This window comes from Ranitomeya variabilis, chromosome 2 (genome assembly GCF_051348905.1).
Source record: "Ranitomeya variabilis isolate aRanVar5 chromosome 2, aRanVar5.hap1, whole genome shotgun sequence".
NCBI classification, from domain to species: Eukaryota; Metazoa; Chordata; class Amphibia; order Anura; family Dendrobatidae; genus Ranitomeya; species Ranitomeya variabilis.
In genome coordinates, this window is record NC_135233.1 from 23204593 (window position 1) to 23220838 (window position 16246).

Here is a 16246-nt window from a genome sequence, read left to right on the forward strand (position 1 = left end):
ACAATATTTTCAGGAATGCCGTGCAAGCGAACCACATTCTGAAAAAATAGAGGAACCAAATCGGAGGAGGAAGGCAGCTTAGGCAAGGGCACCAAATGGACCATCTTGGAAAAATGATCACACACCACCCAGATGACAGACATTTTCTGAGATACTGGAAGATCCGAAATAAAATCCATGGAAATGTGCGTCCAAGGCCTTTTCGGGACAGGCAAAGGCAAAAGCAAACCGCTGGCACGAGAACAGCAAGGCTTAGCCCGAGCACAAATCCCACAAGACTGCGCAAAGGAACGCACATCCCGCGACAAGGAAGGCCACCAGAAGGACCTAGCCACCAAATCTCTGGTACCAAAAATCCCAGGATGACCCGCCAACACCGAAGAATGAACCTCGGAAATAACTCTGCTGGTCCATCTATCCGGGACAAACAGTCTCTCTGGTGAACAACGGTCAGGTCTATCCGCCTGAAACTTCTGCAGCACTCGTCGCAAATCTGGAGAAATGGCAGACAAAATCACTCCCTCTCTGAGAATACCAGCCGGCTCAGAAACTCCCGGAGAGTCAGGCACAAAGCTCCTAGAAAGTGCTTCAGCTTTCACGTTCTTCGAACCAGGCAGGTATGAGACCACGAAGTTGAAACGGGAGAAAAACAACGACCAACGAGCCTGTCTAGGATTCAGGCGCTTGGCAGACTCGAGGTAAATCAGATTTTTGTGATCAGTCAGGACCACCACACGATGTTTAGCTCCTTCGAGCCAATGTCGCCACTCCTCAAATGCTCACTTCATAGCCAACAACTCCCGATTACCAACATCATAATTTCGCTCGGCAGGCGAAAACTTTCTTGAAAAGAAAGCACACGGCTTCATCACAGAGCCCTCAGAGCTTCTCTGCGACAAAACAGCCCCTGCTCCAATCTCGGAAGCATCAACCTCGACCTGGAAGGGGAGAGAGACATCTGGCTGACATAAGACTGGAGCTGAAGAAAACCGGTGCTTCAGCTCCCGAAAGGCCTCCACGGCTGCAGGAGACCAATTAGTCACATCAGAACCCTTCTTGGTCAAATCCGTCAAAGGTTTAACCACGCTAGAAAAATTAGCGATGAAACGACGGTAAAAATTAGCAAAACCCAAGAACTTCTGAAGACTCTTAACAGACGTGGGCTGAGTCCAGTCATGAATAGCCTGAACCTTGACTGGGTCCATCTCCACAGTAGAAGGAGAAAAAATAAAACCCAAAGAGGAGACCTTCTGTACTCCGAAGAGGCATTTTGAGCCCTTCACAAATAAAGCATTAGCACGCAGGACCTGAAACACCATCCTGACCTGCTTCACATGGGACTCCCAATCATCAGAAAAGACCAAAATGTCATCCAGATAAACAATCATAAATTTATCCAGATATTCTCGGAAAATGTCATGCATGAAGGACTGAAACACAGAAGGAGCATTAGACAGTCCAAAAGGCATCACCAAGTACTCAAAATCGCCTTCAGGCGTATTAAATGCTGTTTTCCATTCATCTCCCTGCTTAATGTGCACAAGATTATACGCACCACGGAGATCTATCTTGGTGAACCAACTGGCACCCTTAATCCGAGCAAACAAATCAGACAATAGTGGCAAAGGATACTGAAATTTGACTGTGATTTTATTTAGAAGGCGATAATCTATACAAGGTCTCAAAGAACCGTCCTTCTTGGCCACAAAAAAGAATCCTGCACCAAGAGGGGAAGAGGATGGGCGAATATGTCCCTTCTCCAAAGACTCCTTTATATAACTCCGCATCGCGGCATGCTCTGGTATGGACAAATTAAAAAGTCGTCCCTTAGGGAATTTACTACCAGGAATTAAATTTATAGCACAGTCACAATCCCTATGAGGGGGCAGGGCACTGGACCTGGGCTCATCAAATACATCCTGGTAGTCAGACAAAAACTCAGGGACCTCAGAAGGAGTGGAAGAAGCAATAGACACCAACGGAGTATCGCCATGAATACCCTGACAACCCCAACTAGACACAGACATAGCTTTCCAATCTAAAACTGGATTATGAGCCTGCAGCCATGGCAGACCCAAAACGACAACATCATGCAAATTATGCAGAACAAGAAAGCGAATCACCTCCTGATGAACGGGAGTCATGCACATGGTCATTTGCGTCCAATACTGAGGTTTATTCTCAGCCAATGGCGTAGCATCAATTCCCCTCAGAGGAATAGGAAATTCCAAAGGCTCCAGGACAAAACCACAGCGCCTGGCAAACGACAAATCCATCAGATTCAGGGCAGCACCTGAATCCACAAAAGCCATAACTGAGTAGGACGACAAAGAACAAATCAAAGTAACAGACAAAATAAATTTAGGCTGTATAGTACCAATGGTGACAGGTTTAGCGATTTTTTTTAAGCGTTTAGAGCATGCTGAGATAACATGAGTAGAATCACCACAGTAAAAGCACAACCCATTTTGACGTCTATGACTTTGTCGCTTAATTCTGGTCAGAGTTCGGTCACATTGCATAGACTCAGGTCTCTGTTCAGAAAATACCGCCAAAGGATGAGCAGATTTGCGCTCCCGCAAACGCCGATCAACCTGAATGGCTAAAGCCATAGAATCACTCAGACTTGTAGGGGTGGGAAACCCCACCATAACATTCTTAATGGCTTCAGAAAGACCTTCTCTGAAATTTGCAGCCAGGGCACACTCATTCCATTGAGTAAGCACTGACCATTTCCGAAATTTTTGACAAGACACCTCTGCTTCATCCTGACCTTGAGAGAGGACCAGCAACGCTTTTTCTGCCTGATTCTCAAGATTAGGCTCCTCATAAAGCAGTCCAAGAGCCAGAAAAAATGCATCTACTTTAAGCAATGCAGGATCTCCTGGCGCCAAAGAGAAAGCCCAATACTGAGGGTCGCCACGCAACAAGGAGATAACAATTATAACTTGCTGAGCGGAATCACCAGAGGAACGAGGTCTCAGAGATAGAAATAACTTACAATTATTCTTAAAATTTAGAAACCTAGATCTATCTCCAGAAAACAACTCAGGAATGGGTATCTTTGGTTCTGACATAGGGCTATGAATAACAAAATCCTGAATACTTTGCACCCGTGCAGCAAGATGATCCACACTAGAAGTCAGAGTCTGAATATTCATGTCTGCAGCTGAGCTCAAAATCACCCAGAGTTCAAGGGGATGAAAGAAGCTAAACAGACTGCAGCAAAGGAAAAGCGGGAGGAGAAAAAAAAAAAAAAAAAAGTACTCAGGTCTTCTTTTAATCCCACTTCTGCGATGCATTAAACACTATTAGGCCTGCTATACTGTTATGATCCTTAGTGGTTGAGGATCACAAATTACTCCAGCAAGGTGACTAAACATAGGACAAGCTCTAGGGAAGTGGAAAACTGGACTGACCACAAAACTGAACCTATCCAAACACACTAGAGGTAGCCGGTGAACGTGCCTAAAATCCTAGACGTCTCGAGCCAGCCTGAGGAACTAACTACCCCTTGAGAGAAAGAAAGACCTCTCTTGCCTCCAGAGAAATAATCCCCAAAGATATAGAAGCCCCCAACAGATAATAACGGTGAGGTAAGAGGAAGGCACATACATAGGGGTGAAAGCAGATTAAGCAAAAGAGGCCCACTAATTCTAGATAGCAGAAAAAAGAAAAGGGGTCTATGCGGTCAGTAAAAAACCCTTACAAAATATCCACACTGAGATTTCAAGAACCCCTGCACCAACTAACGGTGTGGAGGGAGAAACTCAGTCCCCTAGAGCAACCAGCAAGCAAGAAATCACATTTTAGCAAGCTGGACAAAAAAACATGATGAACGCTGATAATCAAAAAATGAACAAACAAGAACTTAGCTTGTCTTGGAGAGACTGGGAGCAAGGTAGTCACAAGAAATCTGAAGAGCACTGAATACATTGATAGCAGGCAAGGAACTGAGTATCCAGGTGAGCTAAATAGGAAACCAACCAAGGATAACGAACCAGCTGATGAAGCCAACCTGCTGAAAGACAACACTACACAGTACCGCTTGTGACCACTAGAGGGAGCCCAAAAATAGAGTTCACAACAGCCCTGCCTGCGCGGGGGCGTCCAGGGAAAGGGGTTTGCTGTATGGTAGTGATGTTGCGGTGCAGTGTAGGTCGCAGTAAATAACGAGGACACCAGGTTGCAGTCTCTTTACCTCTTTACTGAAGGTGTCAAAGTCCTCAATCCGGAATACGGTTAACCAGGCTGCGCAAGTCCGGCCGGTCCGATGGCACCTCCAGAGTTCCCTTTGCAGGTGGAAATCTGTGCCTTCCTGCTAGCGCTATGTGTTGTGGTCCTCCCCTGCTGTGCTTACGGGATAGTCCCCACAACTGTTGTGTCTGTTTCTCGTGTTCCCTCACAACTCGATTGGATGATGTTCTTCTCCTCCGTCCCTCCCTGATGTTCTGGTTAGGACGCACCCATATGACGGGTAGGCTCAGAGCTCTTCCGGGACCCTAGAGTCGCCCCTCTCCTAGTGTGCCCCCTATGTGGATGTGGAGTCGCATCTTAGAGAGGGCCATCCAGGCCGGGATCTTTATCCAGGGGATGATGTCATTTACACCCGGCACCTTGGGGAGAAGGGGTGGTTTGCTCTGAACGTCCACAAGAGGCGCAGCCCCGTGATCCCCTTGCCTAGGGTGTCAGAAAAGCTGTCCCCCGTAGCCAAGGTGCCCCCTTGTGGCCGGCCCACGATTACCACTAAGACCACCGTGGTCACCCCAACAGGCACAATTGTGAAGACCACGACTTGCCGCATTATGACCTCCACCGCTGTCGTGGCCACGCAGGCACCTCCTCAGGTGACCAGCGTGTCTACTGCCCAAGGACTGAAGACTGTGGGTACACAGACCCCCAGTTGGGATAACAGACCCCCTTATGCAGTACCGGGCGGTTCACAATACCCAAAGGGGTTGCCTCCGCCGGTGCTGCCTCCTGAATGGTTCAAATAAATGTCTTAAAACTCATAACATGTAAATAGTTCTTCAAACTGTTTTCTGCTACGTTGCTGCTAAAACCCTTCCAGGGTTAACTCTTAAAGGGATCCCTTTGTTGACCCGGGATCCCTATTGCTTTTTGGTTGTTTTTCTACTTTTTGTTTCCTGTTGAAAAGAACTGCTGGAATCATGAACAGTGCACGATACAAACTCTTTGTAAATAGTTGCACCTTCTTAAAGGTGCTCCTTACTGGTTTTACATAGAAGAAGGACTCTTTGTGAAGATACCGCACTGGAGCCCTTACTGTGTACGGTCTGGTAGCTGAAGAAGCTGCGCTACCTCATAAAGACTTGGTCCCCTCTTAAAGGGGATGTTCACTCATTGCACTTAGGAATGGTATTGCCTTAAGACAGCTAGAGGGCAATAATGTCTTAGAAGAAAGAATGTAATAATGTTGATATGTAAACGTTAAATGTAACCAACTAGTTAATTGTGAAAAGTGTTTGATAATGTTGATGGAAGAATGAGGACAGAAAGTGAACCCGGACGGGGTTAGTTGGTGAGTCCTCCTAGGAGCCATATAGAGATGGTCCATTGATCCTATACTGAAGGAAAAATGATATGTTCTATACTGTGTATAGTGGTGGAAGGGCAGTAGGCCCGGGCTGAACAGGGCGGTCCTGCAAAGAAAGGAGAGGCAGTAGGTCTGGAGCCGTTAGGACAGGCGGTCCTGCAGACGTAAAGTAGGAGAATGTAGCAACGTTGCTCAGCCTTATAATGTGTTATAAGAAGGTCTTTAGTGGATTCAGAGTGTACGTCCTTAAAGGCAATGTTAAATTATTGTTCAAAGAATTGCACTAAGCAGAATACCCGGTTGGGTAAGAAAAGTTACTTATAGTAAGTTATCCAAAGTATTTAACCATGTTTGTAACGTTCAAGTGTCCTCACCTCCCAAAAAGGGAAGCTCTGTTAAAGTTTACTTGTTATTGCACTCACAAAAATTGTATGTCTTTTTGCTAACCTGTATTGTTGTTTTCTTCCCAGTCCAGGAGTACTGGATTTAACCGGGGGGGGAGTGCAGCGCCCCAGAGTCCTGGTCGTTGCAGTACTGAAGCTCTGCCGCTAAGGGGAGCTATGGTACGTCTGATGGCACTGAAGGAGTTCATCTGACCAGGTATCACATACACCAATACATTTCACAGTCGGGCCTCCAGGGGGAGCTAAGGGTGCTATTTATTAGGCCACTCCTCGCCATTGTGAGTAAACTGGGGGTCAGGCAGGAAGTTAGTTGAGAAAGCTGACTGGGTTGGAACCAGGCAACACCTTGTGGCAGCGGGTGTTGTGGGGGAAGATTCGGTAGGGTCTCTGTCAGGTTTGGGACCCTGACAGAGGCCTGGCAACAAGGAAGAACGTCACGGGACCATGCCTGCTCAGCATAGCGGCGGTGCCCTAAGAAGGGATAAGAAGCGAGATATATTATGCTGAGTGAGAAACGAGATCAAAGCAACAAGGAGAATACCAGTAGGAGTCGTGCTGTAAGACCGAGGCAACATCTTACTGATGCGCACAACCGGTGGCCGGAACGCCGAGGAAGTATTTATATATCTAGTTCCAAGCAATACTTCAAACCAACGGCAGGACAGTCAGTCATAGGCGGGCTGTCTCACTAAAATCACCTAAGAAGACATAGGGGGCAACTTGTGGAGAGGGGCGACTCTAGGGTCCCGGAAGAGCTCCGAGCCTACCCGTCATACGGGTGCGTCCCAACCATAACACCGGGAGGGACGGAGGATTAGCAGAACATCATCTAATCGAGTTGTGAGGGAACATGAGAAACAGACACAACAGTTGTGGGGACTTTCCGTAAGCACAGCAGGGAAGGACCACAACACATAGCGCTAGCAGGAAGGCACAGATTTCCACCTGCAAAGAGAACTCTGGAGGTGCCATTGGACCGGCCGGACTTGCACAGCCTGGTTATCCGGATTCCGGACTGAGGACCCAGAGATCTTCAGTAAAGAGGTAAAGAGACTGCAACCTGGTGTCCTCGTTAGTTACCGCGACTGGCACTTCACAACTACACCATCATTCTCCACACTTTCACCGGACTTCCCCCTGACAGGCAGGGCCACGGACCGGGCCTAGCCACCGTGACAACCCCCAGAACAGAGACTTAGAGGCCCGGTACCGGGTACCCCTCGGCCCTGCGGCAGTGGGGGCGCTCCAACTGTGTATCTTATAAACCGTAGGAAGCTCCAATCGGTATGCTACTGGGTTAATGATGGCGGCGACCCTAAATGGACCAATAAACCTTGGACCCAATTTAAGGGATGGTATTTTGAGTCTTATGTTCTTTGTGGATAACCACACCCAGTCGTCCACACTCAGGTCCGGACCTGGCACACGCCTACTGTCAGCCACACGTTTGTACTTAGCACCCACGCTCAGCAAGTGCTGTTTCACTCTCCTCCAGATAGATGCCAGTTGTGCTCCTAACTGGTCCTCCTCCGGGACGCCAGCAGAGCCCCCCTGACGCAGAGTACAAAATTGAGGATGATGCCCGTAAACACAAAAGAACGGGGACTCCCCAGACGATTCCTGGTGGTGATTATTTATGGCAAACTCCGCCAACGGAAGGAACGTCGACCACTCCTCCTGGTTATCAGAGACAAAGCAGCGCAAGTACTGCTCCAAATTCTGGTTCATATGCTCGGTCTGACCATTTGACTGAGGATGAAACGTCGAAGAATGAGACAATTTGATCCCCAGCCGTGAGCAAAATGCTTTCCAAAATTTTGCCACAAACTGAGTACCCCTATCAGACACAATGTCAGACGGAACCCCATGAAGTCTGACCACCTCCTGCACAAATACCTGAGCCAGAGTCTTAGCGTTAAGCAACGATGGCAAGGACACAAAGTGCGACATCTTTGAGAACCGATCAACAACCACCAAGATGACCGTGTTCCCAGCTGAGGAGGGCAGGTCTGTAATAAAATCCATGGAGATCTCCATCCATGGCCTACTGGGTACCCCGAGAGGATGTAGTGTGCCAGCAGGACGGGAGCGGGGCGTCTTAGCCCTATCACATGTGGTACATGCTGATACGTACGAGACCACGTTCTGTCGGATTTTGAGCCACCAAAACCGACGCGACACCAACTCCAAGGTACCCCTAACCCCTGGGTGGCCAGCCAGAACAGTATCATGATGCTCCGCCAAAACCTTTAGGCAAAGATGGAGAGGTACAAATGATTTGTTAATGGGAAGCTCTGGTGGTACTTCCTCCTGAGCCTCGGCAATCTCAGCCTCAACCTCTGTCGTGAGAGCCGAAACCACTACACCCTTTTGGAGGATGGGTACAGGATCCTCCCGAGGTTCTCCCCCCGGAAAACACCTAGATAAAGCATCTGCCTTAGTGTTCTTAGACCCCGGTCGGTAAGGACAGCGCCTCCAACTGGCGGGTTATGGAAGTCATGGGATCCATGGAATACAACATTTTGGGGCTGGTTATAATGTCACGGGGGTACTGGGTAGACTACAGCTGATTACCCGGGCCCCTGCAATATCCCTCGGACTAGGGAAACCCTGTCTGTCCCTATCCCAGAATTTACACTGATGGTGTGCTTGTCTGGGCCACCAGGCCTGACCCTGACTCCTGTTTCAGTCCTATGCTGAAACCACCACCCGCCACCCAGTGATTAGACCACACACCAATCCCCACAGAAAGGACAGACAGGGAAAACTAAAAAACGCACCACGCCGCAGACACACAGGAAAACACTATAATGTGCACAGGGCAATACAATACAAATATAGGAAGGAGACATATGACAAAGGATAATACACCACCAGATACCATATTTCTTCTCCTAGACCACCACTCCAGACCAGAATCACTAGGCACAAATCACAAGCTATAATCGGCGACGCCCAAAGTCCAGCGGAACTATTTAAAGGCAGTGGGCGAGACCCAGCCTCCAACCCGAGTACCAGCTAAATTAACCCCGGACAACCTAGATAAAATCTAGTAGGCGCCACTGAGCGTATAGTGGACGAATGCAGAATTACTGCTGTCTGTCGGATGCCCTAGTGTGAATAGTGTCCGACATGACACGTGCACCTCACACACCCATAACTCTTACTGCAGTGTTGTGAACTGTATTTCTGGGCTCCCTCTTGTGGTCACTAATGGTATTGTATGAGTCATGTCTTTCTGCAGGCCTGGGCTTCAGCTGTTTCATTAAGCTGTGGGTGTTCCCTATTTAGTCCTCCTTAGGACTCAGTCTCTTGCCTGGTATCGATGTATTCAGTCCAATTTGGTCTCCTCCTGATTCCTTGCCATCTGTCTCATGCAAGAAAAGCTAAGTCCTGTTTGCATACTTTGGATCATTTGCATTATCAGTGTTTTTTGTCCAGCTTGCTCAAAATGTGATTTTCTAGCTCGCTGGAAGCTCTAGGGTGCTGATATTCTCCCCTCACACCGTTAGTCGGTGAGGGGGTTCTTGAATATTCAGCGTGGATGTTTTTGCAGGGTTTTCTGCTGACCGCATAGTTCACTTTCTATTTTCTGCCTATCTAGATTAGTGGGCCTCACTTTGCTGAATCTAGTTCATCTCTACGTTTGTGTTTTCCTCTTGCCTCACCGTTATTATTTGTTGGGGGCTTTCTATATCTTTGGGGTTAATTTCTCTGGAGGCAAGTGAGGTCTTATTTTCCCTCTAGGGGTAGTCAGTTCTCTGGCTGGCTCGAGATGCCTAGAAACAACATAGGCACGTTCACCGGCTACTTCTAGTTGTGTGTTAGGATCAGGTATGCGGTTAGCCCAGTTTCCACCTCCCTAGAGCAGTTCCTATGTTTTTGCAGACTTAGCCGAAATACCAGAGATCCTCTACCACTAGGATCATAACACTGCAGGGCTTTTAACACACACAAACCTGTGACCTTCAGCCACATGGAAAACCCGGATCGGAAATCCGTGAGTCCCATGCACACCTATGGACTTCATCCGTCTGCATGCACACCTATGGAGAACACACAGCGACCCCTACCTGTGACACGCGTCGCTGCCTCACATTGCAATCGCAGCTACACCTGCGACTGCCATGCACACCCATGGCCTTCATACGCCTCTGTGCGCATTCTGGGGAGCGCAAACGGCGCCCCCTAGCTGTAACAGGGGTCAGTACCTCACACCATATATAATATATTTATTTATACCATATATAATATGTGTACACGGTGTATAATACTGATGTATATGATGGCACGTTCTATGTGTATATTATGCGTATCTACAGTATATTGTTCCTATAGGTGAATATTTTAGATGTGTATTATGGGTTCTCTGTGAGTATATATGTGCCGGCAGTATATGGAGTATACAGATGGATACATTCTTCTATAGATATGTATTATGGGTTCTCTGTGAGTATACATGTGCCGGCAGTATATGGTGTATACAGATGGATACATTCTTCTATAGATATGTATTATGGGTTCTCTGTGAATATATGTGCCGGCAGTATATGGTGTATACAGATCGATACATTCTTCTATAGGTGTGTATTATGTGTTCTCTGTGAGTATATATGTGCCGGCAGTATATGGAGTATACAGATGGATACATTCTTCTATAGGTGTGTATTATGGGTTCTCTGTGAGTATATATGTGCCGGCAGTATATGGTGTACACAGATGGATACATTCTTCTATAGATATGTATTATGGGTTCTCTGTGAGTATATATGTGCCGGCAGTATATGGTGTATACAGATGGATACATTCTTCTATAGGTGTGTATTATGGGTTCTCTGTGAGTATATATGTGCCAGCAGTATATGGAGTATACAGATGGATACATTCTTCTATAGGTGTGTATTATGGGTTCTCTGTGAGTACATATGTGCCGGCAGTATATGGAGTATACAGATGGATACATTCTTCTATAGGTGTGTATTATGGGTTCTCTGTGAGTATATATGTGCCGGCAGTATATGGTGTACACAGATGGATACATTCTTCTATAGATGTGTATTATGGGTTCTCTGTGAGTATATATGTGCGGCAGTATATGGAGTATACAGATGGATACATTCTTCTATAGATATGTATTATGGGTTCTCTGTGAGTATATATGTGCGGCAGTATATGGAGTATACAGATGGATACATTCTTCTATAGGTGTGTATTATGGGTTCTCTGTGAGTATATATGTGCGGCAGTATATGGAGTATACAGATGGATACATTCTTCTATAGGTGTGTATTATGGGTTCTCTGTGAGTATATATGTGCGGCAGTATATGGAGTATACAGATGGATACATTCTTCTATAGGTGTGTATTATGGGTTCTCTGTGAGTATATATGTGCCGGCAGTATATGGTGTATACAGATGGATACATTCTTCTATAGGTGTGTATTATGGGTTCTCTGTGAGTATATATGTGCCGGCAGTATATGGAGTATACAGATGGATACATTCTTCTATAGATGTGTATTATGGGTTCTCTGTGAGTATATATGTGCCGGCAGTATATGGTGTATACAGATGGATACATTCTTCTATAGATGTGTATTATGGGTTCTCTGTGAGTATATATGTGCCGGCAGTATATGGAGTACACAGATGGATACATTCTTCTATAGGTGTGTATTATGGGTTCTCTGTGAGTATATATGTGCCGGCAGTATATGGAGTATACAGATGGATACATTCTTCTATAGATGTGTATTATGGGTTCTCTGTGAGTATATATGTGCCGGCAGTATATGGTGTATACAGATGGATACATTCTTCTATAGGTGTGTATTATGGGTTCTCTGTGAGTATATATGTGCCGGCAGTATATGGAGTATACAGATGGATACATTCTTCTATAGATGTGTATTATGGGTTCTCTGTGAGTATATATGTGCGGCAGTATATGGAGTATACAGATGGATACATTCTTCTATAGATGTGTATTATGGGTTCTCTGTGAGTATATATGTGCCGGCAGTATATGGAGTATACAGATGGATACATTCTTCTATAGATGTGTATTATGGGTTCTCTGTGAGTATATATGTGCCGGCAGTATATGGTGTATACAGATGGATACATTCTTCTATAGGTGTGTATTATGGGTTCTCTGTGAGTATATATGTGCGGCAGTATATGGAGTATACAGATGGATACATTCTTCTATAGATGTGTATTATGGGTTCTCTGTGAGTATATATGTGCCGGCAGTATATGGTGTATACAGATGGATACATTCTTCTATAGGTGTGTATTATGGGTTCTCTGTGAATATATATGTGCCGGCAGTATATGGTGTATACAGATGGATACATTCTTCTATAGATGTGTATTATGGGTTCTCTGTGAGTATATATGTGCCGGCAGTATATGGAGTATACAGATGGATACATTCTTCTATAGATGTGTATTATGGGTTCTCTGTGAGTATATATGTGCGGCAGTATATGGAGTATACAGATGGATACATTCTTCTATAGGTGTGTATTATGGGTTCTCTGTGAGTATATATGTGCCGGCAGTATATGGTGTATACAGATGGATACATTCTTCTATAGGTGTGTATTATGGGTTCTCTGTGAGTATATATGTGTCGGTAGTATATGTAGTATACAGATGGATACATTCTTCTATAGGTGTGTATTATGGGTTCTCTGTGAATATATATGTGCCGGCAGTATATGGTGTATACAGATGGATACATTCTTCTATAGGTGTGTATTATGGGTTCTCTGTGAGTATATATGTGCCGGCAGTATATGGTGTACACAGATGGATACATTCTTCTATAGATGTGTATTATGGGTTCTCTGTGAGTATATATGTGCCGGCAGTATATGGAGTATACAGATGGATACATTCTTCTATAGATGTGTATTATGGGTTGTCTGTGTATTTTCCTGTTTGCCGCCATATATACATTACACCTTACAGGGACCCATTCATGCAGTGATATCTAATCTCATTTCGCTCTTCTACTTCCTTCCTCTCTTAGGTGAGATAAGATATTGTGACATAAGGGGGCTCCAGATGAGATGAATGAGGGTCTTTACAAGGGCAAAAGGATTTGGAGGTCACTCAGTGCTATTTATACCTCTATGGATTCCTCCTCCGCCCGTCACTTTACACTTCTCATTGACGGCTGTCAGTGCAGGGATATCACACAGCAGGACGGTCAGGGCCGGTTTAAGACAAACTTGGGCCCTGGGCAAAACTTTAAAGTGAGACCACAAATGCGGACATACTGCACCATCACAGAGAAACATTGTGGTGTCCTGTACATGCGCTGAGTTCAGGCCGTTAAACGAGCGGATCGACAATATTGAAGTCGTTTGTCCCTTATTTCCCGGCCTCTTTACACCGGCTGAGGAACAATGATGGAACATAACAATCACTATTAGATCAATCTGTCCCCATACAGTATCATGTTATCAGCAGCATATTTACAGTTTACACCGGCGATGTGCTGCTGAGAACAAGGATTTCTGTTCCGGTAAAAACAATCCAATCACTGAATCACTCTATGAATAGGCAGCATTTTGCTTGTTTAGTATAATGCAACCCATAGTCCTCCATATAGTATAATGTGCCCCGTAGTCCTCAAGATAACATAATGCACCCCATAGTCCTCCATACAGTATAATGCACTCCCCATAGTCCCCATACAGTAAAATGCACACCCCATCTCCCCCCATACAGTGTAATGCACTCCCCATAGGCCTCCATATAGTATAATACACTTCCCATAGCTCCCCATACAGTATAATGCACTCCCCATAGGCCTCCTTATAGCATATTGCACTCCCCATAGTGCTCCATACAGAAAAATGCAGCCTCAATATAGTACATACAGAATAATACACAGCCTATAGCGATTGATAGAGTATAATGCAGCCCCATAGTCCTCGACAGAGTGCAATGTGGCCAAACAAAGTACAATGCAGCCCCTATAGAGTATAATGCAGCCTGCGCTGTGGTCATCTCATGAGAGAGGATCGGGGCACAGAGCATTGACACTCGGCTCTGGCTCCCAGCAGAGCTGGAGCTGAGCGTCGTTAGCATATCGCTTCCGATGTGATACGGTAATGTGACCCCGGCTTTAATGATAATATTTCTGGTGGTCGGGTGTTTGAACAGGTTTAGTTTAAATATTACTGGTGGTCTGCTGTATTGATAGGGTTAATGATATTCCTGGTGGTCTGGTCTATCTACAGGTTAATAATAATATTCCTGGTGGTCTGGTGTGTCTACAGGGTTAATGATAATATTCCTGGTGGTCTGCTGTATCTAAAGAGTTAATGATAATATTCCTGGTAGTCTGGTGTGTCTACAGCGTTAATGATAATATTCCTGGTGGTCTGGTGTGTCTACAGCGTTAATGATAATATTCCTGGTGGTCTGGTGTGTCTATAGAGTTAATGATAATATTCCTGGTGGTCTGGTGTGTCTATAGAGTTAATGATAATATTCCTGGTGGTCTGGTGTGTCTATAGAGTTAATGATAATATTCCTGGTGGTCTGGTGTGTCTATAGAGTTAATGATAATATTCCTGGTGGTCTGGTGTGTCTATAGAGTTAATAGCAGCATCCTTATGTTCTCGTCTTGTTGTGACGTGAAAGAAGGAATTAATAGAATTTACATTAGGATCCTGTAGTTTCAGCAAAAACATTTCTAGTGGCCATTGAGCAGCAATGGTTCCCCATTTTCAGTATCTCTGCTTGCAATCAGTAAATATCCTTGTTTGCACCAATAGCTATAAACCCAGAGAGACCTAACACTTCTCACATCTGAGGGTTTGCTACAAGTCTTTCCAGCGCAGACTGATACATTGTATCGAGCTGTCAGGATTGGTGCAGCTGTTGTGTTTGGGATATAAATGTCGCTGTGACATTATCCTCTGTAGGTTCTTACAGGAACTCCCTTATGACCTTGGCTATAAATTCAAGGTGACAGCATGAAGGGGTTAATTTACACCCTTTCCTGTCCCACTTGTGCCCAGGATCTATGGATGACCCCTCTGTATACCTTGTATTTGGGATTGGGAGGAACTTTATTGGGTTTTAAAAGGGGCAAAATCCGCAGCTTTGTGTAATCCCTGCTTAGTGTAACGCGGAGCCCTCGCCCCATCTCCATCTGAATGTGACCACACGGAATAAGCGAGACAATAAAATCATATAACGCCCCCACCCTTGTCATTTATCTCTATTGCCTAACTTTTTTTAATTTCACTTATTTATTTTTTACTAGATGGCAGAAAATTCTATTGGAAACCGTCAGCAAGAAGGTGAGCTTTTATTATTTGATGTTTTTATTATTTATTTCGTCTTATTTATTTTTCACTGTAGTAATAACCCTCAAAACACAATGTGTTTATCGCCATCCAGCCAATGTGTCCATCACTCGCTCACATCAGGGTTATTTGTGCAACAACGTTTTTGCAAAGATCTTTTCAAAAATTGTGGCGATAACGACAACAAAACTGCGACATGTACAAAGCGTGTGATGAGCTCATGATACAGTGTATATATAATGATATAGTGATATCTGTAAAGTGCTGTGGGGAGATATAAGCGAGTCTAAGGGTATGTTTCCACGGTCAGGAAACGCTGCTTGTTTGACGCTGCGCAGAGCTGCAGCGTCAAACACGCAGCGTCCAGATGTTCCAGCATAGTGGAGGGGATTTGATGAAATCCCGTCTCCACTATGCGTGGAAACCCGCACGCGGCGGCCCTGCGACTCCGGACATGCTGCGCGTCTTTTCAGATCGCAGCATGTCCGTACACCTTGCGGGTACACCTAAGGGTATGTTTCCACGGTCAGGATGGCCGGCGGTATCGCCGCAGCGGCGAAGCCGCTCAGCGCTAAGCCCCGCCCCCTTTCTTGGCCGCGATCATGCCGGATGTGTTAACTCTTCACATCCGGGATCATCGCTCTCTCCCATAGCGCCCTGTGATATGCCTTGCGGGGACGCTGCGTCCCCGCAAGGTGTACGGACATGCTGCGATCTGAAAAGACGCGCAGCATGTCCGGAGTCGCAGGGCCGCCGCGTGCGGGTTTCCACGCATAGTGGAGACGGGATTTCATAAAATCCCCTCCACTATGCTGGAACATCTGGACGCTGCGTGTTTGACGCTGCAGCTCTGCGCAGCGTCAAACAAGCAGCGAAACTCACCCTAATAAGTACACAAACATCTATATATACCTGTGCCATGTGCCATGGTTGTGCCTGTCTGTCCTT